Source organism: Musa acuminata, chromosome BXJ1-1 (genome assembly GCF_036884655.1).
Source record: "Musa acuminata AAA Group cultivar baxijiao chromosome BXJ1-1, Cavendish_Baxijiao_AAA, whole genome shotgun sequence".
NCBI lineage: Eukaryota > Viridiplantae > Streptophyta > Magnoliopsida > Zingiberales > Musaceae > Musa > Musa acuminata.
This window is the reverse complement of record NC_088327.1, coordinates 26,896,155-26,914,358: the sequence shown is the minus strand read 5'-3', so window position 1 is coordinate 26,914,358 and position 18,204 is coordinate 26,896,155. Positions and strand designations below refer to the sequence as shown.

General features: G+C 57.0%; 39 non-coding genes across 39 annotated transcripts; all 39 read right to left on the bottom strand.

Annotated features, from left to right (window-relative positions):
- Nucleotides 1–171: 171 nt before the first annotated feature.
- On the bottom strand, nt 172–290 carry LOC135589921 (5S ribosomal RNA). The gene has a single exon (XR_010477333.1). It is a non-coding gene; the product is annotated as a 5S ribosomal RNA (ribosomal RNA).
- Nucleotides 291–640: 350 nt separating this feature from the next.
- On the bottom strand, nt 641–759 carry LOC135592874 (5S ribosomal RNA). The gene has a single exon (XR_010479277.1). It is a non-coding gene; the product is annotated as a 5S ribosomal RNA (ribosomal RNA).
- A 350-nt stretch (nt 760–1,109) lies between these two features.
- On the bottom strand, nt 1,110–1,228 carry LOC135589469 (5S ribosomal RNA). Its single transcript, XR_010476882.1, has one exon. It is a non-coding gene; the product is annotated as a 5S ribosomal RNA (ribosomal RNA).
- Nucleotides 1,229–1,578: 350 nt separating this feature from the next.
- Nucleotides 1,579–1,697, bottom strand: LOC135589348 (5S ribosomal RNA). Its single transcript, XR_010476762.1, has one exon. It is a non-coding gene; the product is annotated as a 5S ribosomal RNA (ribosomal RNA).
- A 350-nt stretch (nt 1,698–2,047) lies between these two features.
- On the bottom strand, nt 2,048–2,166 carry LOC135588813 (5S ribosomal RNA). Its single transcript, XR_010476486.1, has one exon. It is a non-coding gene; the product is annotated as a 5S ribosomal RNA (ribosomal RNA).
- A 350-nt stretch (nt 2,167–2,516) lies between these two features.
- Nucleotides 2,517–2,635, bottom strand: LOC135592869 (5S ribosomal RNA). The gene has a single exon (XR_010479275.1). It is a non-coding gene; the product is annotated as a 5S ribosomal RNA (ribosomal RNA).
- A 350-nt stretch (nt 2,636–2,985) lies between these two features.
- Nucleotides 2,986–3,104, bottom strand: LOC135589242 (5S ribosomal RNA). Its single transcript, XR_010476661.1, has one exon. It is a non-coding gene; the product is annotated as a 5S ribosomal RNA (ribosomal RNA).
- A 350-nt stretch (nt 3,105–3,454) lies between these two features.
- Nucleotides 3,455–3,573, bottom strand: LOC135593905 (5S ribosomal RNA). Its single transcript, XR_010479875.1, has one exon. It is a non-coding gene; the product is annotated as a 5S ribosomal RNA (ribosomal RNA).
- A 350-nt stretch (nt 3,574–3,923) lies between these two features.
- LOC135593271 (5S ribosomal RNA) lies at nt 3,924–4,042 on the bottom strand. Its single transcript, XR_010479484.1, has one exon. It is a non-coding gene; the product is annotated as a 5S ribosomal RNA (ribosomal RNA).
- A 350-nt stretch (nt 4,043–4,392) lies between these two features.
- LOC135593902 (5S ribosomal RNA) lies at nt 4,393–4,511 on the bottom strand. The gene has a single exon (XR_010479874.1). It is a non-coding gene; the product is annotated as a 5S ribosomal RNA (ribosomal RNA).
- Nucleotides 4,512–4,861: 350 nt separating this feature from the next.
- Nucleotides 4,862–4,980, bottom strand: LOC135593267 (5S ribosomal RNA). Its single transcript, XR_010479481.1, has one exon. It is a non-coding gene; the product is annotated as a 5S ribosomal RNA (ribosomal RNA).
- A 350-nt stretch (nt 4,981–5,330) lies between these two features.
- On the bottom strand, nt 5,331–5,449 carry LOC135589183 (5S ribosomal RNA). Its single transcript, XR_010476638.1, has one exon. It is a non-coding gene; the product is annotated as a 5S ribosomal RNA (ribosomal RNA).
- A 350-nt stretch (nt 5,450–5,799) lies between these two features.
- On the bottom strand, nt 5,800–5,918 carry LOC135589125 (5S ribosomal RNA). Its single transcript, XR_010476607.1, has one exon. It is a non-coding gene; the product is annotated as a 5S ribosomal RNA (ribosomal RNA).
- A 350-nt stretch (nt 5,919–6,268) lies between these two features.
- LOC135587927 (5S ribosomal RNA) lies at nt 6,269–6,387 on the bottom strand. Its single transcript, XR_010476002.1, has one exon. It is a non-coding gene; the product is annotated as a 5S ribosomal RNA (ribosomal RNA).
- Nucleotides 6,388–6,737: 350 nt separating this feature from the next.
- Nucleotides 6,738–6,856, bottom strand: LOC135593263 (5S ribosomal RNA). The gene has a single exon (XR_010479479.1). It is a non-coding gene; the product is annotated as a 5S ribosomal RNA (ribosomal RNA).
- A 350-nt stretch (nt 6,857–7,206) lies between these two features.
- Nucleotides 7,207–7,325, bottom strand: LOC135589065 (5S ribosomal RNA). The gene has a single exon (XR_010476586.1). It is a non-coding gene; the product is annotated as a 5S ribosomal RNA (ribosomal RNA).
- Nucleotides 7,326–7,675: 350 nt separating this feature from the next.
- Nucleotides 7,676–7,794, bottom strand: LOC135593897 (5S ribosomal RNA). The gene has a single exon (XR_010479869.1). It is a non-coding gene; the product is annotated as a 5S ribosomal RNA (ribosomal RNA).
- A 350-nt stretch (nt 7,795–8,144) lies between these two features.
- On the bottom strand, nt 8,145–8,263 carry LOC135593261 (5S ribosomal RNA). The gene has a single exon (XR_010479478.1). It is a non-coding gene; the product is annotated as a 5S ribosomal RNA (ribosomal RNA).
- Nucleotides 8,264–8,613: 350 nt separating this feature from the next.
- LOC135589006 (5S ribosomal RNA) lies at nt 8,614–8,732 on the bottom strand. The gene has a single exon (XR_010476566.1). It is a non-coding gene; the product is annotated as a 5S ribosomal RNA (ribosomal RNA).
- Nucleotides 8,733–9,082: 350 nt separating this feature from the next.
- Nucleotides 9,083–9,201, bottom strand: LOC135593893 (5S ribosomal RNA). The gene has a single exon (XR_010479868.1). It is a non-coding gene; the product is annotated as a 5S ribosomal RNA (ribosomal RNA).
- A 350-nt stretch (nt 9,202–9,551) lies between these two features.
- Nucleotides 9,552–9,670, bottom strand: LOC135593257 (5S ribosomal RNA). Its single transcript, XR_010479476.1, has one exon. It is a non-coding gene; the product is annotated as a 5S ribosomal RNA (ribosomal RNA).
- Nucleotides 9,671–10,020: 350 nt separating this feature from the next.
- LOC135588956 (5S ribosomal RNA) lies at nt 10,021–10,139 on the bottom strand. Its single transcript, XR_010476547.1, has one exon. It is a non-coding gene; the product is annotated as a 5S ribosomal RNA (ribosomal RNA).
- A 350-nt stretch (nt 10,140–10,489) lies between these two features.
- Nucleotides 10,490–10,608, bottom strand: LOC135593254 (5S ribosomal RNA). Its single transcript, XR_010479474.1, has one exon. It is a non-coding gene; the product is annotated as a 5S ribosomal RNA (ribosomal RNA).
- A 350-nt stretch (nt 10,609–10,958) lies between these two features.
- On the bottom strand, nt 10,959–11,077 carry LOC135593249 (5S ribosomal RNA). Its single transcript, XR_010479473.1, has one exon. It is a non-coding gene; the product is annotated as a 5S ribosomal RNA (ribosomal RNA).
- Nucleotides 11,078–11,427: 350 nt separating this feature from the next.
- LOC135588950 (5S ribosomal RNA) lies at nt 11,428–11,546 on the bottom strand. The gene has a single exon (XR_010476544.1). It is a non-coding gene; the product is annotated as a 5S ribosomal RNA (ribosomal RNA).
- A 350-nt stretch (nt 11,547–11,896) lies between these two features.
- LOC135593247 (5S ribosomal RNA) lies at nt 11,897–12,015 on the bottom strand. The gene has a single exon (XR_010479472.1). It is a non-coding gene; the product is annotated as a 5S ribosomal RNA (ribosomal RNA).
- A 350-nt stretch (nt 12,016–12,365) lies between these two features.
- Nucleotides 12,366–12,484, bottom strand: LOC135593239 (5S ribosomal RNA). The gene has a single exon (XR_010479466.1). It is a non-coding gene; the product is annotated as a 5S ribosomal RNA (ribosomal RNA).
- A 350-nt stretch (nt 12,485–12,834) lies between these two features.
- On the bottom strand, nt 12,835–12,953 carry LOC135588939 (5S ribosomal RNA). The gene has a single exon (XR_010476539.1). It is a non-coding gene; the product is annotated as a 5S ribosomal RNA (ribosomal RNA).
- Nucleotides 12,954–13,303: 350 nt separating this feature from the next.
- LOC135588811 (5S ribosomal RNA) lies at nt 13,304–13,422 on the bottom strand. Its single transcript, XR_010476484.1, has one exon. It is a non-coding gene; the product is annotated as a 5S ribosomal RNA (ribosomal RNA).
- A 350-nt stretch (nt 13,423–13,772) lies between these two features.
- LOC135592865 (5S ribosomal RNA) lies at nt 13,773–13,891 on the bottom strand. Its single transcript, XR_010479274.1, has one exon. It is a non-coding gene; the product is annotated as a 5S ribosomal RNA (ribosomal RNA).
- A 350-nt stretch (nt 13,892–14,241) lies between these two features.
- LOC135593438 (5S ribosomal RNA) lies at nt 14,242–14,360 on the bottom strand. Its single transcript, XR_010479596.1, has one exon. It is a non-coding gene; the product is annotated as a 5S ribosomal RNA (ribosomal RNA).
- A 350-nt stretch (nt 14,361–14,710) lies between these two features.
- LOC135593237 (5S ribosomal RNA) lies at nt 14,711–14,829 on the bottom strand. The gene has a single exon (XR_010479464.1). It is a non-coding gene; the product is annotated as a 5S ribosomal RNA (ribosomal RNA).
- A 350-nt stretch (nt 14,830–15,179) lies between these two features.
- On the bottom strand, nt 15,180–15,298 carry LOC135588892 (5S ribosomal RNA). The gene has a single exon (XR_010476513.1). It is a non-coding gene; the product is annotated as a 5S ribosomal RNA (ribosomal RNA).
- Nucleotides 15,299–15,648: 350 nt separating this feature from the next.
- Nucleotides 15,649–15,767, bottom strand: LOC135593794 (5S ribosomal RNA). The gene has a single exon (XR_010479824.1). It is a non-coding gene; the product is annotated as a 5S ribosomal RNA (ribosomal RNA).
- A 350-nt stretch (nt 15,768–16,117) lies between these two features.
- LOC135593673 (5S ribosomal RNA) lies at nt 16,118–16,236 on the bottom strand. Its single transcript, XR_010479771.1, has one exon. It is a non-coding gene; the product is annotated as a 5S ribosomal RNA (ribosomal RNA).
- Nucleotides 16,237–16,586: 350 nt separating this feature from the next.
- On the bottom strand, nt 16,587–16,705 carry LOC135588837 (5S ribosomal RNA). The gene has a single exon (XR_010476499.1). It is a non-coding gene; the product is annotated as a 5S ribosomal RNA (ribosomal RNA).
- A 350-nt stretch (nt 16,706–17,055) lies between these two features.
- LOC135593791 (5S ribosomal RNA) lies at nt 17,056–17,174 on the bottom strand. The gene has a single exon (XR_010479821.1). It is a non-coding gene; the product is annotated as a 5S ribosomal RNA (ribosomal RNA).
- Nucleotides 17,175–17,524: 350 nt separating this feature from the next.
- Nucleotides 17,525–17,643, bottom strand: LOC135593889 (5S ribosomal RNA). Its single transcript, XR_010479867.1, has one exon. It is a non-coding gene; the product is annotated as a 5S ribosomal RNA (ribosomal RNA).
- A 350-nt stretch (nt 17,644–17,993) lies between these two features.
- On the bottom strand, nt 17,994–18,112 carry LOC135588759 (5S ribosomal RNA). The gene has a single exon (XR_010476458.1). It is a non-coding gene; the product is annotated as a 5S ribosomal RNA (ribosomal RNA).
- Nucleotides 18,113–18,204: the final 92 nt, after the last annotated feature.

The following is an 18,204-nucleotide window of genomic DNA, read 5'->3' as shown; positions in this document are numbered from 1 at the left end:
AACCATCGGCACTTTCTCGAACGATCTCGGAATCGCTATTGCGACCCCAATCCGGAAAGCTCTTTCCGAGCCCCACGATACTGACTGCGTAACGGTCACGGCAAATTCCGTGCCCGAAAACAATCGTCTCGGAGGTCTACGGGAGATGTTTCGTATCTCGGGAACCACAAAGAAGTGCAACACGAGGACTTCCCGGGGGGTCACCCATCCTAGTACTCCTCTCGCCCAAGCACGCTTAACTTCAGAGTTCTAATGGGATCCGGTGGTTTAGTGCTGGTATAATCGCACCGGTTTCGGGTGCTTCGTCCCTCGCCTATGTGCACGTCGCGGTCGGCGCATCAACGTCCGTAGCCTCTTGCCCGTCACGAAATTGTCGGCGCTTTCACGAACGATCAGGAAATCCCTATTGGAAGCTCTCTCCGAGCCCTAGCCCAACGACCGCGTATCGGTCACGGCAAGCTCGCGCCGAAACCATCAGCACTTTCTCGAACGATCTCGGAATCGCTATTGCGACCCCAATCCCGAAAGCTCTTTCCGAGCCCCACGATACTGACTGCGTAGTGGTCACGGCAAATTCCGTGCCCGAAAACAATCGTCTCGGAGGTATACGGGAGATGTTTCGTATCTCAGGACGCAAAAAGGAGTGCAACACGAGGACTTCCCGGGGGGTCACCCATCCTAGTACTACTCTCGCCCAAGCACGCTTAACTTCGGAGTTCTGATGGGATCCGGTGGTTTAGTGCTGGTATGATCGCACCGGTTTCGGGTGCTTCGTCCCTCGCCTATGTGCACGTCGCGGCCGGCGCATCAACGTCCGGAGCCTCTTGCCTGTCACGAAACCGCCGGTGCTTTCTCGAACGATCACGAAATCCCTATTGCTAGCTCTCTCCGAGCCCTAGCCCAATGACTGCGTATCGGTCACGGCAAGCTCGCGCCGAAACCATCGGCACTTTCTCGAACGATCTCGGAATCGCTATTGCGACCCCAATCCGGAAAGCTCTTTCCGAGCCCCACGATACTGACTGCGTAGCGGTCACGGCAAATTCCGTGCCCGAAAACAATCGTCTCGGAGGTCTACGGGAGATGTTTCGTATCTCGGGATGCAAAAAGAAGTGCAACACGAGGACTTCCCGGGGGGTCACCCATCCTAGTACTACTCTCGCCCAAGCACGCTTAACTTCGGAGTTCTGATGGGATCCGGTGGTTTAGTGCTGGTATGATCGCACCGGTTTCGGGTGCTTCGTCCCTCGCCTATGTGCACGTCGCGGCCGGCGCATCAACGTCCGTAGCCTCTTGCCCGTCACGAAATTGTCGGCGCTTTCACGAACGATCAGGAAATCTCTATTGGAAGCTCTCTCCGAGCCCTAGCCCAACGACCGCGTATCGGTCACGGCAAGCTCGCGCCGAAACCATCGGCACTTTCTCGAACGATCTCGGAATCGCTATTGCGACCCCAATCCCGAAAGCTCTTTCCGAGCCCCACGATACTGACTGCGTAGCGGTCACGGCAAATTCCGTGCCCGAAAACAATCGTCTCGGAGGTCTACGGGAGATGTTTCGTATCTCGGGATGCAAAAAGAAGTGCAACACGAGGACTTCCCGGGGGGTCACCCATCCTAGTACTACTCTCGCCCAAGCACGCTTAACTTCGGAGTTCTGATGGGATCCGGTGGTTTAGTGCTGGTATGATCGCACCGGTTTCGGGTGCTTCGTCCCTCGCCTATGTGCACGTCGCGGCCGGCGCATCAACGTCCGGAGCCTCTTGCCTGTCACGAAACCGCCGGTGCTTTCTCGAACGATCACGAAATCCCTATTGCTAGCTCTCTCCGAGCCCTAGCCCAATGACTGCGTATCGGTCACGGCAAGCTCGCGCCGAAACCATCGGCACTTTCTCGAACGATCTCGGAATCGCTATTGCGACCCCAATCCGGAAAGCTCTTTCCGAGCCCCACGATACTGACTGCGTAACGGTCACGGCAAATTCCGTGCCCGAAAACAATCGTCTCGGAGGTCTACGGGAGATGTTTCGTATCTCGGGATGCAAAAAGAAGTGCAACACGAGGACTTCCCGGGGGGTCACCCATCCTAGTACTCCTCTCGCCCAAGCACGCTTAACTTCAGAGTTCTAATGGGATCCGGTGGTTTAGTGCTGGTATGATCGCACCGGTTTCGGGTGCTTCGTCCCTCGCCTATGTGCACGTCGCGGTCGGCGCATCAACGTCCGTAGCCTCTTGCCCGTCACGAAATTGTCGGCGCTTTCACGAACGATCAGGAAATCCCTATTGGAAGCTCTCTCCGAGCCCTAGCCCAACGACCGCGTATCGGTCACGGCAAGCTCGCGCCGAAACCATCGGCACTTTCTCGAACGATCTCGGAATCGCTATTGCGACCCCAATCCCGAAAGCTCTTTCCGAGCCCCACGATACTGACTGCGTAGTGGTCACGGCAAATTCCGTGCCCGAAAACAATCGTCTCGGAGGTCTACGGGAGATGTTTCGTATCTCAGGACGCAAAAAGGAGTGCAACACGAGGACTTCCCGGGGGGTCACCCATCCTAGTACTACTCTCGCCCAAGCACGCTTAACTTCGGAGTTCTGATGGGATCCGGTGGTTTAGTGCTGGTATGATCGCACCGGTTTCGGGTGCTTCGTCCCTCGCCTATGTGCACGTCGCGGCCGGCGCATCAACGTCCGGAGCCTCTTGCCTGTCACGAAACCGCCGGTGCTTTCTCGAACGATCACGAAATCCCTATTGCTAGCTCTCTCCGAGCCCTAGCCCAATGACTGCGTATCGGTCACGGCAAGCTCGCGCCGAAACCATCGGCACTTTCTCGAACGATCTCGGAATCGCTATTGCGACCCCAATCCGGAAAGCTCTTTCCGAGCCCCACGATACTGACTGCGTAGCGGTCACGGCAAATTCCGTGCCCGAAAACAATCGTCTCGGAGGTCTACGGGAGATGTTTCGTATCTCGGGATGCAAAAAGAAGTGCAACACGAGGACTTCCCGGGGGGTCACCCATCCTAGTACTACTCTCGCCCAAGCACGCTTAACTTCGGAGTTCTGATGGGATCCGGTGGTTTAGTGCTGGTATGATCGCACCGGTTTCGGGTGCTTCGTCCCTCGCCTATGTGCACGTCGCGGCCGGCGCATCAACGTCCGGAGCCTCTTGCCCGTCACGAAACCGCCGGTGCTTTCTCGAACGATCACGAAATCCCTATTGCTAGCTCTCTCCGAGCCCTAGCCCAATGACTGCGTATCGGTTACGGCAAGCTCGCGCCGAAACCATCGGCACTTTCTCGAACGATCTCGGAATCGCTATTGCGACCCCAATCCGGAAAGCTCTTTCCGAGCCCCACGATACTGACTGCGTAGCGGTCACGGCAAATTCCGTGCCCGAAAACAATCGTCTCGGAGGTCTACGGGAGATGTTTCGTATCTCGGGATGCAAAAAGAAGTGCAACACGAGGACTTCCCGGGGGGTCACCCATCCTAGTACTACTCTCGCCCAAGCACGCTTAACTTCAGAGTTCTAATGGGATCCGGTGGTTTAGTGCTGGTATGATCGCACCGGTTTCGGGTGCTTCGTCCCTCGCCTATGTGCACGTCGCGGCCGGCGCATCAACGTCCGGAGCCTCTTGCCCGTCACGAAACCGCCGGTGCTTTCTCGAACGATCACGAAATCCCTATTGCTAGCTCTCTCCGAGCCCTAGCCCAATGACTGCGTATCGGTCACGGCAAGCTCGCGCCGAAACCATCGGCACTTTCTCGAACGATCTCGGAATCGCTATTGCGACCCCAATCCGGAAAGCTCTTTCCGAGCCCCACGATACTGACTGCGTAGCGGTCACGGCAAATTCCGTGCCCGAAAACAATCGTCTCGGAGGTCTACGGGAGATGTTTCGTATCTCGGGATGCAAAAAGAAGTGCAACACGAGGACTTCCCGGGGGGTCACCCATCCTAGTACTCCTCTCGCCCAAGCACGCTTAACTTCGGAGTTCTGATGGGATCCGGTGGTTTAGTGCTGGTATGATCGCACCGGTTTCGGGTGCTTCGTCCCTCGCCTATGTGCACGTCGCGGCCGGCGCATCAACGTCCGGAGCCTCTTGCCCGTCACGAAACCGCCGGTGCTTTCTCGAACGATCACGAAATCCCTATTGCTAGCTCTCTCCGAGCCCTAGCCCAATGACTGCGTATCGGTTACGGCAAGCTCGCGCCGAAACCATCGGCACTTTCTCGAACGATCTCGGAATCGCTATTGCGACCCCAATCCGGAAAGCTCTTTCCGAGCCCCACGATACTGACTGCGTAGCGGTCACGGCAAATTCCGTGCCCGAAAACAATCGTCTCGGAGGTCTACGGGAGATGTTTCGTATCTCGGGATGCAAAAAGAAGTGCAACACGAGGACTTCCCGGGGGGTCACCCATCCTAGTACTACTCTCGCCCAAGCACGCTTAACTTCAGAGTTCTAATGGGATCCGGTGGTTTAGTGCTGGTATGATCGCACCGGTTTCGGGTGCTTCGTCCCTCGCCTATGTGCACGTCGCGGCCGGCGCATCAACGTCCGGAGCCTCTTGCCCGTCACGAAACCGCCGGTGCTTTCTCGAACGATCACGAAATCCCTATTGCTAGCTCTCTCCGAGCCCTAGCCCAATGACTGCGTATCGGTCACGGCAAGCTCGCGCCGAAACCATCGGCACTTTCTCGAACGATCTCGGAATCGCTATTGCGACCCCAATCCGGAAAGCTCTTTCCGAGCCCCACGATACTGACTGCGTAGCGGTCACGGCAAATTCCGTGCCCGAAAACAATCGTCTCGGAGGTCTACGGGAGATGTTTCGTATCTCGGGATGCAAAAAGAAGTGCAACACGAGGACTTCCCGGGGGGTCACCCATCCTAGTACTCCTCTCGCCCAAGCACGCTTAACTTCGGAGTTCTGATGGGATCCGGTGGTTTAGTGCTGGTATGATCGCACCGGTTTCGGGTGCTTCGTCCCTCGCCTATGTGCACGTCGCGGTCGGCGCATCAACGTCCGTAGCCTCTTGCCCGTCACGAAATTGTCGGCGCTTTCACGAACGATCAGGAAATCCCTATTGGAAGCTCTCTCCGAGCCCTAGCCCAACGACCGCGTATCGGTCACGGCAAGCTCGCGCCGAAACCATCGGCACTTTCTCGAACGATCTCGGAATCGCTATTGCGACCCCAATCCGGAAAGCTCTTTCCGAGCCCCACGATACTGACTGCGTAGCGGTCACGGCAAATTCCGTGCCCGAAAACAATCGTCTCGGAGGTCTACGGGAGATGTTTCGTATCTCGGGATGCAAAAAGAAGTGCAACACGAGGACTTCCCGGGGGGTCACCCATCCTAGTACTACTCTCGCCCAAGCACGCTTAACTTCGGAGTTCTGATGGGATCCGGTGGTTTAGTGCTGGTATGATCGCACCGGTTTCGGGTGCTTCGTCCCTCGCCTATGTGCACGTCGCGGCCGGCGCATCAACGTCCGGAGCCTCTTGCCCGTCACGAAACCGCCGGTGCTTTCTCGAACGATCACGAAATCCCTATTGGAAGCTCTCTCCGAGCCCTAGCCCAACGACCGCGTATCGGTCACGGCAAGCTCGCGCCGAAACCATCGGCACTTTCTCGAACGATCTCGGAATCGCTATTGCGACCCCAATCCCGAAAGCTCTTTCCGAGCCCCACGATACTGACTGCGTAGCGGTCACGGCAAATTCCGTGCCCGAAAACAATCGTCTCGGAGGTCTACGGGAGATGTTTCGTATCTCGGGATGCAAAAAGAAGTGCAACACGAGGACTTCCCGGGGGGTCACCCATCCTAGTACTACTCTCGCCCAAGCACGCTTAACTTCGGAGTTCTGATGGGATCCGGTGGTTTAGTGCTGGTATGATCGCACCGGTTTCGGGTGCTTCGTCCCTCGCCTATGTGCACGTCGCGGCCGGCGCATCAACGTCCGGAGCCTCTTGCCCGTCACGAAACCGCCGGTGCTTTCTCGAACGATCACGAAATCCCTATTGCTAGCTCTCTCCGAGCCCTAGCCCAATGACTGCGTATCGGTCACGGCAAGCTCGCGCCGAAACCATCGGCACTTTCTCGAACGATCTCGGAATCGCTATTGCGACCCCAATCCGGAAAGCTCTTTCCGAGCCCCACGATACTGACTGCGTAGCGGTCACGGCAAATTCCGTGCCCGAAAACAATCGTCTCGGAGGTCTACGGGAGATGTTTCGTATCTCGGGATGCAAAAAGAAGTGCAACACGAGGACTTCCTGGGGGGTCACCCATCCTAGTACTCCTCTCGCCCAAGCACGCTTAACTTCGGAGTTCTGATGGGATCCGGTGGTTTAGTGCTGGTATGATCGCACCGGTTTCGGGTGCTTCGTCCCTCGCCTATGTGCACGTCGCGGCCGGCGCATCAACGTCCGTAGCCTCTTGCCCGTCACGAAATTGTCGGCGCTTTCACGAACGATCAGGAAATCCCTATTGGAAGCTCTCTCCGAGCCCTAGCCCAACGACCGCGTATCGGTCACGGCAAGCTCGCGCCGAAACCATCGGCACTTTCTCGAACGATCTCGGAATCGCTATTGCGACCCCAATCCCGAAAGCTCTTTCCGAGCCCCACGATACTGACTGCGTAGCGGTCACGGCAAATTCCGTGCCCGAAAACAATCGTCTCGGAGGTCTACGGGAGATGTTTCGTATCTCGGGATGCAAAAAGAAGTGCAACACGAGGACTTCCCGGGGGGTCACCCATCCTAGTACTCCTCTCGCCCAAGCACGCTTAACTTCGGAGTTCTGATGGGATCCGGTGGTTTAGTGCTGGTATGATCGCACCGGTTTCGGGTGCTTCGTCCCTCGCCTATGTGCACGTCGCTGTCGGCGCATCAACGTCCGTAGCCTCTTGCCCGTCACGAAATTGTCGGCGCTTTCACGAACGATCAGGAAATCCCTATTGGAAGCTCTCTCCGAGCCCTAGCCCAACGACCGCGTATCGGTCACGGCAAGCTCGCGCCGAAACCATCGGCACTTTCTCGAACGATCTCGGAATCGCTATTGCGACCCCAATCCCGAAAGCTCTTTCCGAGCCCCACGATACTGACTGCGTAGCGGTCACGGCAAATTCCGTGCCCGAAAACAATCGTCTCGGAGGTCTACGGGAGATGTTTCGTATCTCGGGATGCAAAAAGAAGTGCAACACGAGGACTTCCCGGGGGGTCACCCATCCTAGTACTACTCTCGCCCAAGCACGCTTAACTTCGGAGTTCTGATGGGATCCGGTGGTTTAGTGCTGGTATGATCGCACCGGTTTCGGGTGCTTCGTCCCTCGCCTATGTGCACGTCGCGGCCGGTGCATCAACGTCCGGAGCCTCTTGCCCGTCACGAAACCGCCGGTGCTTTCTCGAACGATCACGAAATCCCTATTGCTAGCTCTCTCCGAGCCCTAGCCCAATGACTGCGTATCGGTCACGGCAAGCTCGCGCCGAAACCATCGGCACTTTCTCGAACGATCTCGGAATCGCTATTGCGACCCCAATCCGGAAAGCTCTTTCCGAGCCCCACGATACTGACTGCGTAGCGGTCACGGCAAATTCCGTGCCCGAAAACAATCGTCTCGAAGGTCTACGGGAGATGTTTCGTATCTCGGGATGCAAAAAGAAGTGCAACACGAGGACTTCCCGGGGGGTCACCCATCCTAGTACTACTCTCGCCCAAGCACGCTTAACTTCAGAGTTCTAATGGGATCCGGTGGTTTAGTGCTGGTATGATCGCACCGGTTTCGGGTGCTTCGTCCCTCGCCTATGTGCACGTCGCGGCCGGCGCATCAACGTCCGGAGCCTCTTGCCCGTCACGAAACCGCCGGTGCTTTCTCGAACGATCACGAAATCCCTATTGCTAGCTCTCTCCGAGCCCTAGCCCAATGACTGCGTATCGGTCACGGCAAGCTCGCGCCGAAACCATCGGCACTTTCTCGAACGATCTCGGAATCGCTATTGCGACCCCAATCCGGAAAGCTCTTTCCGAGCCCCACGATACTGACTGCGTAGCGGTCACGGCAAATTCCGTGCCCGAAAACAATCGTCTCGGAGGTCTACGGGAGATGTTTCGTATCACGGGATGCAAAAAGAAGTGCAACACGAGGACTTCCCGGGGGGTCACCCATCCTAGTACTCCTCTCGCCCAAGCACGCTTAACTTCGGAGTTCTGATGGGATCCGGTGGTTTAGTGCTGGTATGATCGCACCGGTTTCGGGTACTTCGTCCCTCGCCTATGTGCACGTCGCGGTCGGCGCATCAACGTCCGTAGCCTCTTGCCCGTCACGAAATTGTCGGCGCTTTCACGAACGATCAGGAAATCCCTATTGGAAGCTCTCTCCGAGCCCTAGCCCAACGACCGCGTATCGGTCACGGCAAGCTCGCGCCGAAACCATCGGCACTTTCTCGAACGATCTCGGAATCGCTATTGCGACCCCAATCCCGAAAGCTCTTTCCGAGCCCCACGATACTGACTGCGTAGCGGTCACTGCAAATTCCGTGCCCGAAAACAATCGTCTCGGAGGTCTACGGGAGATGTTTCGTATCTCGGGATGCAAAAAGAAGTGCAACACGAGGACTTCCCGGGGGGTCACCCATCCTAGTACTACTCTCGCCCAAGCACGCTTAACTTCGGAGTTCTGATGGGATCCGGTGGTTTAGTGCTGGTATGATCGCACCGGTTTCGGGTGCTTCGTCCCTCGCCTATGTGCACGTCGCGGCCGGTGCATCAACGTCCGGAGCCTCTTGCCCGTCACGAAACCGCCGGTGCTTTCTCGAACGATCACGAAATCCCTATTGCTAGCTCTCTCCGAGCCCTAGCCCAATGACTGCGTATCGGTCACGGCAAGCTCGCGCCGAAACCATCGGCACTTTCTCGAACGATCTCGGAATCGCTATTGCGACCCCAATCCGGAAAGCTCTTTCCGAGCCCCACGATACTGACTGCGTAGCGGTCACGGCAAATTCCGTGCCCGAAAACAATCGTCTCGAAGGTCTACGGGAGATGTTTCGTATCTCGGGATGCAAAAAGAAGTGCAACACGAGGACTTCCCGGGGGGTCACCCATCCTAGTACTACTCTCGCCCAAGCACGCTTAACTTCAGAGTTCTAATGGGATCCGGTGGTTTAGTGCTGGTATGATCGCACCGGTTTCGGGTGCTTCGTCCCTCGCCTATGTGCACGTCGCGGCCGGCGCATCAACGTCCGGAGCCTCTTGCCCGTCACGAAACCGCCGGTGCTTTCTCGAACGATCACGAAATCCCTATTGCTAGCTCTCTCCGAGCCCTAGCCCAATGACTGCGTATCGGTCACGGCAAGCTCGCGCCGAAACCATCGGCACTTTCTCGAACGATCTCGGAATCGCTATTGCGACCCCAATCCGGAAAGCTCTTTCCGAGCCCCACGATACTGACAGCGTAGCGGTCACGGCAAATTCCGTGCCCGAAAACAATCGTCTCGGAGGTCTACGGGAGATGTTTCGTATCACGGGATGCAAAAAGAAGTGCAACACGAGGACTTCCCGGGGGGTCACCCATCCTAGTACTCCTCTCGCCCAAGCACGCTTAACTTCGGAGTTCTGATGGGATCCGGTGGTTTAGTGCTGGTATGATCGCACCGGTTTCGGGTACTTCGTCCCTCGCCTATGTGCACGTCGCGGTCGGCGCATCAACGTCCGTAGCCTCTTGCCCGTCACGAAATTGTCGGCGCTTTCACGAACGATCAGGAAATCCCTATTGGAAGCTCTCTCCGAGCCCTAGCCCAACGACCGCGTATCGGTCACGGCAAGCTCGCGCCGAAACCATCGGCACTTTCTCGAACGATCTCGGAATCGCTATTGCGACCCCAATCCCGAAAGCTCTTTCCGAGCCCCACGATACTGACTGCGTAGCGGTCACGGCAAATTCCGTGCCCGAAAACAATCGTCTCGGAGGTCTACGGGAGATGTTTCGTATCTCGGGATGCAAAAAGAAGTGCAACACGAGGACTTCCCGGGGGGTCACCCATCCTAGTACTCCTCTAGCCCAAGCACGCTTAACTTCGGAGTTCTGATGGGATCCGGTGGTTTAGTGCTGGTATGATCGCACCGGTTTCGGGTGCTTCGTCCCTCGCCTATGTGCACGTCGCGGTCGGCGCATCAACGTCCGTAGCCTCTTGCCCGTCACGAAATTGTCGGCGCTTTCACGAACGATCACGAAATCCCTATTGGAAGCTCTCTCCGAGCCCTAGCCCAACGACCGCGTATCGGTCACGGCAAGCTCGCGCCGAAACCATCGGCACTTTCTCGAACGATCTCGGAATCGCTATTGCGACCCCAATCCCGAAAGCTCTTTCCGAGCCCCACGATACTGACTGCGTAGCGGTCACGGCAAATTCCGTGCCCGAAAACAATCGTCTCGGAGGTCTACGGGAGATGTTTCGTATCTCGGGATGCAAAAAGAAGTGCAACACGAGGACTTCCCGGGGGGTCACCCATCCTAGTACTCCTCTCGCCCAAGCACGCTTAACTTCGGAGTTCTGATGGGATCCGGTGGTTTAGTGCTGGTATGATCGCACCGGTTTCGGGTGCTTCGTCCCTCGCCTATGTGCACGTCGCGGTCGGCGCATCAACGTCCGTAGCCTCTTGACCGTCACGAAATTGTCGGCGCTTTCACGAACGATCAGGAAATCCCTATTGGAAGCTCTCTCCGAGCCCTAGCCCAACGACTGCGTATCGGTCACGGCAAGCTCGCGCCGAAACCATCGGCACTTTCTCGAACGATCTCGGAATCGCTATTGCGACCCCAATCCGGAAAGCTCTTTCCGAGCCCCACGATACTGACTGCGTAGCGGTCACGGCAAATTCCGTGCCCGAAAACAATCGTCTCGGAGGTCTACGGGAGATGTTTCGTATCACGGGATGCAAAAAGAAGTGCAACACGAGGACTTCCCGGGGGGTCACCCATCCTAGTACTCCTCTCGCCCAAGCACGCTTAACTTCGGAGTTCTGATGGGATCCGGTGGTTTAGTGCTGGTATGATCGCACCGGTTTCGGGTACTTCGTCCCTCGCCTATGTGCACGTCGCGGTCGGCGCATCAACGTCCGTAGCCTCTTGCCCGTCACGAAATTGTCGGCGCTTTCACGAACGATCAGGAAATCCCTATTGGAAGCTCTCTCCGAGCCCTAGCCCAACGACCGCGTATCGGTCACGGCAAGCTCGCGCCGAAACCATCGGCACTTTCTCGAACGATCTCGGAATCGCTATTGCGACCCCAATCCCGAAAGCTCTTTCCGAGCCCCACGATACTGACTGCGTAGCGGTCACGGCAAATTCCGTGCCCGAAAACAATCGTCTCGGAGGTCTACGGGAGATGTTTCGTATCTCGGGATGCAAAAAGAAGTGCAACACGAGGACTTCCCGGGGGGTCACCCATCCTAGTACTCCTCTAGCCCAAGCACGCTTAACTTCGGAGTTCTGATGGGATCCGGTGGTTTAGTGCTGGTATGATCGCACCGGTTTCGGGTGCTTCGTCCCTCGCCTATGTGCACGTCGCGGTCGGCGCATCAACGTCCGTAGCCTCTTGCCCGTCACGAAATTGTCGGCGCTTTCACGAACGATCACGAAATCCCTATTGGAAGCTCTCTCCGAGCCCTAGCCCAACGACCGCGTATCGGTCACGGCAAGCTCGCGCCGAAACCATCGGCACTTTCTCGAACGATCTCGGAATCGCTATTGCGACCCCAATCCCGAAAGCTCTTTCCGAGCCCCACGATACTGACTGCGTAGCGGTCACGGCAAATTCCGTGCCCGAAAACAATCGTCTCGGAGGTCTACGGGAGATGTTTCGTATCTCGGGATGCAAAAAGAAGTGCAACACGAGGACTTCCCGGGGGGTCACCCATCCTAGTACTCCTCTCGCCCAAGCACGCTTAACTTCGGAGTTCTGATGGGATCCGGTGGTTTAGTGCTGGTATGATCGCACCGGTTTCGGGTGCTTCGTCCCTCGCCTATGTGCACGTCGCGGTCGGCGCATCAACGTCCGTAGCCTCTTGACCGTCACGAAATTGTCGGCGCTTTCACGAACGATCAGGAAATCCCTATTGGAAGCTCTCTCCGAGCCCTAGCCCAACGACTGCGTATCGGTCACGGCAAGCTCGCGCCGAAACCATCGGCACTTTCTCGAACGATCTCGGAATCGCTATTGCGACCCCAATCCGGAAAGCTCTTTCCGAGCCCCACGATACTGACTGCGTAGCGGTCACGGCAAATTCCGTGCCCGAAAACAATCGTCTCGGAGGTCTACGGGAGATGTTTCGTATCTCGGGATGCAAAAAGAAGTGCAACACGAGGACTTCCCGGGGGGTCACCCATCCTAGTACTCCTCTCGCCCAAGCACGCTTAACTTCGGAGTTCTGATGGGATCCGGTGGTTTAGTGCTGGTATGATCGCACCGGTTTCGGGTACTTCGTCCCTCGCCTATGTGCACGTCGCGGTCGGCGCATCAACGTCCGTAGCCTCTTGCCCGTCACGAAATTGTCGGCGCTTTCACGAACGATCAGGAAATCCCTATTGCTAGCTCTCTCCGAGCCCTAGCCCAACGACCGCGTATCGGTCACGGCAAGCTCGCGCCGAAACCATCGGCACTTTCTCGAACGATCTCGGAATCGCTATTGCGACCCCAATCCCGAAAGCTCTTTCCGAGCCCCACGATACTGACTGCGTAGCGGTCACGGCAAATTCCGTGCCCGAAAACAATCGTCTCGGAGGTCTACGGGAGATGTTTCGTATCTCGGGATGCAAAAAGAAGTGCAACACGAGGACTTCCCGGGGGGTCACCCATCCTAGTACTACTCTCGCCCAAGCACGCTTAACTTCGGAGTTCTGATGGGATCCGGTGGTTTAGTGCTGGTATGATCGCACCGGTTTCGGGTGCTTCGTCCCTCGCCTATGTGCACGTCGCGGCCGGCGCATCAACGTCCGGAGCCTCTTGCCCGTCACGAAACCGCCGGTGCTTTCTCGAACGATCACGAAATCCCTATTGCTAGCTCTCTGCGAGCCCTAGCCCAATGACTGCGTATCGGTCACGGCAAGCTCGCGCCGAAACCATCGGCACTTTCTCGAACGATCTCGGAATCGCTATTGCGACCCCAATCCGGAAAGCTCTTTCCGAGCCCCACGATACTGACTGCGTAGCGGTCACGGCAAATTCCGTGCCCGAAAACAATCGTCTCGGAGGTCTACGGGAGATGTTTCGTATCTCGGGATGCAAAAAGAAGTGCAACACGAGGACTTCCCGGGGGGTCACCCATCCTAGTACTCCTCTCGCCCAAGCACGCTTAACTTCAGAGTTCTAATGGGATCCGGTGGTTTAGTGCTGGTATGATCGCACCGGTTTCGGGTGCTTCGTCCCTCGCCTATGTGCACGTCGCGGTCGGCGCATCAACGTCCGTAGCCTCTTGCCCGTCACGAAATTGTCGGCGCTTTCACGAACGATCAGGAAATCCCTATTGGAAGCTCTCTCCGAGCCCTAGCCCAACGACCGCGTATCGGTCACGGCAAGCTCGCGCCGAAACCATCGGCACTTTCTCGAACGATCTCGGAATCGCTATTGCGACCCCAATCCCGAAAGCTCTTTCCGAGCCCCACGATTCTGACTGCGTAGTGGTCACGGCAAATTCCGTGCCCGAAAACAATCGTCTCGGAGGTCTACGGGAGATGTTTCGTATCTCAGGACGCAAAAAGGAGTGCAACACGAGGACTTCCCGGGGGGTCACCCATCCTAGTACTACTCTCGCCCAAGCACGCTTAACTTCGGAGTTCTGATGGGATCCGGTGGTTTAGTGCTGGTATGATCGCACCGGTTTCGGGTGCTTCGTCCCTCGCCTATGTGCACGTCGCGGCCGGCGCATCAACGTCCGGAGCCTCTTGCCCGTCACGAAACCGCCGGTGCTTTCTCGAACGATCACGAAATCCCTATTGCTAGCTCTCTCCGAGCCCTAGCCCAATGACTGCGTATCGGTCACGGCAAGCTCGCGCCGAAACCATCGGCACTTTCTCGAACGATCTCGGAATCGCTATTGCGACCCCAATCCCGAAAGCTCTTTCCGAGCCCCACGATACTGACTGCGTAGCGGTCACGGCAAATTCCGTGCCCGAAAACAATCGTCTCGGAGGTCTACGGGAGATGTTTCGTATCTCGGGATGCAAAAAGAAGTGCAACACGAGGACTTCCCGGGGGGTCACCCATCCTAGTACTCCCCTCGCCCAAGCACGCTTAACTTCGGAGTTCTAATGGGATCCGGTGGTTTAGTGCTGGTATGATCGCACCGGTTTCGGGTGCTTCGTCCCTCGCCTATGTGCACGTCGCGGTCGGCGCATCAACGTCCGGAGCCTCTTGCCCGTCACGAAACCGCCGGTGCTTTCTCGAACGATCAGGAAATCCCTATTGCTAGCTCTCTCCGAGCCCTAGCCCAATGACTGCGTATCGGTCACGGCAAGCTCGCGCCGAAACCATCGGCACTTTCTCGAACTATCTCGGAATCGCTATTGCGACCCCAATCCGGAAAGCTCTTTCCGAGCCCCACGATACTGACTGCGTAGCGGTCACGGCAAATTCCGTGCCCGAAAACAATCGTCTCGGAGGTCTACGGGAGATGTTTCGTATCTCGGGATGCAAAAAGAAGTGCAACACGAGGACTTCCCGGGGGGTCACCCATCCTAGTACTCCTCTCGCCCAAGCACGCTTAACTTCGGAGTTCTGATGGGATCCGGTGGTTTAGTGCTGGTATGATCGCACCGGTTTCGGGTGCTTCGTCCCTCGCCTATGTGCACGTCGCGGTCGGCGCATCAACGTCCGTAGCCTCTTGCCCGTCACGAAATTGTCGGCGCTTTCACGAACGATCAGGAAATCCCTATTGGAAGCTCTCTCCGAGCCCTAGCCCAACGACCGCGTATCGGTAACGGCAAGCTCGCGCCGAAACCATCGGCACTTTCTCGAACGATCTCGGAATCGCTATTGCGACCCCAATCCCGAAAGCTCTTTCCGAGCCCCACGATACTGACTGCGTAGCGGTCACGGCAAATTCCGTGCCCGAAAACAATCGTCTCGGAGGTCTACGGGAGATGTTTCGTATCTCGGGATGCAAAAAGAAGTGCAACACGAGGACTTCCCGGGGGGTCACCCATCCTAGTACTACTCTCGCCCAAGCACGCTTAACTTCGGAGTTCTGATGGGATCCGGTGGTTTAGTGCTGGTATGATCGCACCGGTTTCGGGTGCTTCGTCCCTCGCCTATGTGCACGTCGCGGCCGGCGCATCAACGTCCGGAGCCTCTTGCCCGTCACGAAACCGCCGGTGCTTTCTCGAACGATCACGAAATCCCTATTGCTAGCTCTCTCCGAGCCCTAGCCCAATGACTGCGTATCGGTCACGGCAAGCTCGCGCCGAAACCATCGGCACTTTCTCGAACGATCTCGGAATCGCTATTGCGACCCCAATCCCGAAAGCTCTTTCCGAGCCCCACGATACTGACTGCGTAACGGTCATGGCAAATTCCGTGCCCGAAAACAATCGTCTCGGAGGTCTACGGGAGATGTTTCGTATCTCGGGATGCAAAAAGAAGTGCAACACGAGGACTTCCCGGGGGGTCACCCATCCTAGTACTCCTCTCGCCCAAGCACGCTTAACTTCGGAGTTCTAATGGGATCCGGTGGTTTAGTGCTGGTATGATCGCACCGGTTTCGGGTGCTTCGTCCCTCGCCTATGTGCACGTCGCGGTCGGCGCATCAACGTCCGTAGCCTCTTGCCCGTCACGAAATTGTCGGCGCTTTCACGAACGATCAGGAAATCCCTATTGGAAGCTCTCTCCGAGCCCTAGCCCAACGACCGCGTATCGGTAACGGCAAGCTCGCGCCGAAACCATCGGCACTTTCTCGAACGATCTCGGAATCGCTATTGCGACCCCAATCCCGAAAGCTCTTTCCGAGCCCCACGATACTGACTGCGTAGCGGTCACGGCAAATTCCGTGCCCGAAAACAATCGTCTCGGAGGTCTACGGGAGATGTTTCGTATCTCGGGATGCAAAAAGAAGTGCAACACGAGGACTTCCCGGGGGGTCACCCATCCTAGTACTACTCTCACCCAAGCACGCTTAACTTCGGAGTTCTGATGGGATCCGGTGGTTTAGTGCTGGTATGATCGCACCGGTTTCGGGTGCTTCGTCCCTCGCCTATGTGCACGTCGCGGCCGGCGCATCAACGTCCGGAGCCTCTTGCCCGTCACGAAACCGCCGGTGCTTTCTCGAACGATCACGAAATCCCTATTGCTAGCTCTCTCCGAGCCCTAGCCCAATGACTGCGTATCGGTCACGGCAAGCTCGCGCCGAAACCATCGGCACTTTCTCGAACGATCTCGGAATCGCTATTGCGACCCCAATCCCGAAAGCTCTTTCCGAGCCCCACGATACTGACTGCGTAGCGGTCACGGCAAATTCCGTGCCCGAAAACAATCGTCTCGGAGGTCTACGGGAGATGTTTCGTATCTCGGGATGCAAAAAGAAGTGCAACACGAGGACTTCCCGGGGGGTCACCCATCCTAGTACTACTCTCGCCCAAGCACGCTTAACTTCGGAGTTCTGATGGGATCCGGTGGTTTAGTGCTGGTATGATCGCACCGGTTTCGGGTGCTTCGTCCCTCGCCTATGTGCACGTCGCGGCCGGTGCATCAACGTCCGGAGCCTCTTGCCCGTCACAAAACCGCCGGTGCTTTCTCGAACGATCACGAAATCCCTATTGCTAGCTCTCTCCGAGCCCTAGCCCAATGACTGCGTGTCGGTCACGGCAAGCTCGCGCCGAAACCATCGGCACTTTCTCGAACGATCTCGGAATCGCTATTGCGACCCCAATCCCGAAAGCTCTTTCCGAGCCCCACGATACTGACTGCGTAACGGTCATGGCAAATTCCGTGCCCGAAAACAATCGTCTCGGAGGTCTACGGGAGATGTTTCGTATCTCGGGATGCAAAAAGAAGTGCAACACGAGGACTTCCCGGGGGGTCACCCATCCTAGTACTCCTCTCGCCCAAGCACGCTTAACTTCGGAGTTCTAATGGGATCCGGTGGTTTAGTGCTGGTATGATCGCACCGGTTTCGGGTGCTTCGTCCCTCGCCTATGTGCACGTCGCGGTCGGCGCATCAACGTCCGTAGCCTCTTGCCCGTCACGAAATTGTCGGCGCTTTCACGAACGATCAGGAAATCCCTATTGGAAGCTCTCTCCGAGCCCTAGCCCAACGACCGCGTATCGGTCACGGCAAGCTCGCGCCGAAACCATCGGCACTTTCTCGAACGATCTCGGAATCGCTATTGCGACCCCAATCCCGAAAGCTCTTTCCGAGCCCCACGATACTGACTGCGTAGCGGTCACGGCAAATTCCGTGCCCGAAAACAATCGTCTCGGAGGTCTACGGGAGATGTTTCGTATCTCGGGATGCAAAAAGAAGTGCAACACGAGGACTTCCCGGGGGGTCACCCATCCTAGTACTACTCTCGCCCAAGCACGCTTAACTTCAGAGTTCTAATGGGATCCGGTGGTTTAGTGCTGGTATGATCGCACCGGTTTCGGGTGCTTCGTCCCTCGCCTATGTGCACGTCGCGGCCGGCGCATCAACGTCCGGAGCCTCTTGCCCGTCACGAAACCGCCGGTGCTTTCTCGAACGATCACGAAATCCCTATTGCTAGCTCTCTCCGAGCCCTAGCCCAATGACTGCGTATCGGTCACGGCAAGCTCGCGCCGAAACCATCGGCACTTTCTCGAACGATCTCGGAATCGCTATTGCGACCCCAATCCGGAAAGCTCTTTCCGAGCCCCACGATACTGACTGCGTAGCGGTCACGGCAAATTCCGTGCCCGAAAACAATCGTCTCGGAGGTCTACGGGAGATGTTTCGTATCTCGGGATGCAAAAAGAAGTGCAACACGAGGACTTCCCGGGGGGTCACCCATCCTAGTACTCCTCTCGCCCAAGCATGCTTAACTTCGGAGTTCTGATGGGATCCGGTGGTTTAGTGCTGGTATGATCGCACCGGTTTCGGGTACTTCGTCCCTCGCCTATGTGCACGTCGCGGTCGGCGCATCAACGTCCGTAGCCTCTTGCCCGTCACGAAATTGTCGGCGCTT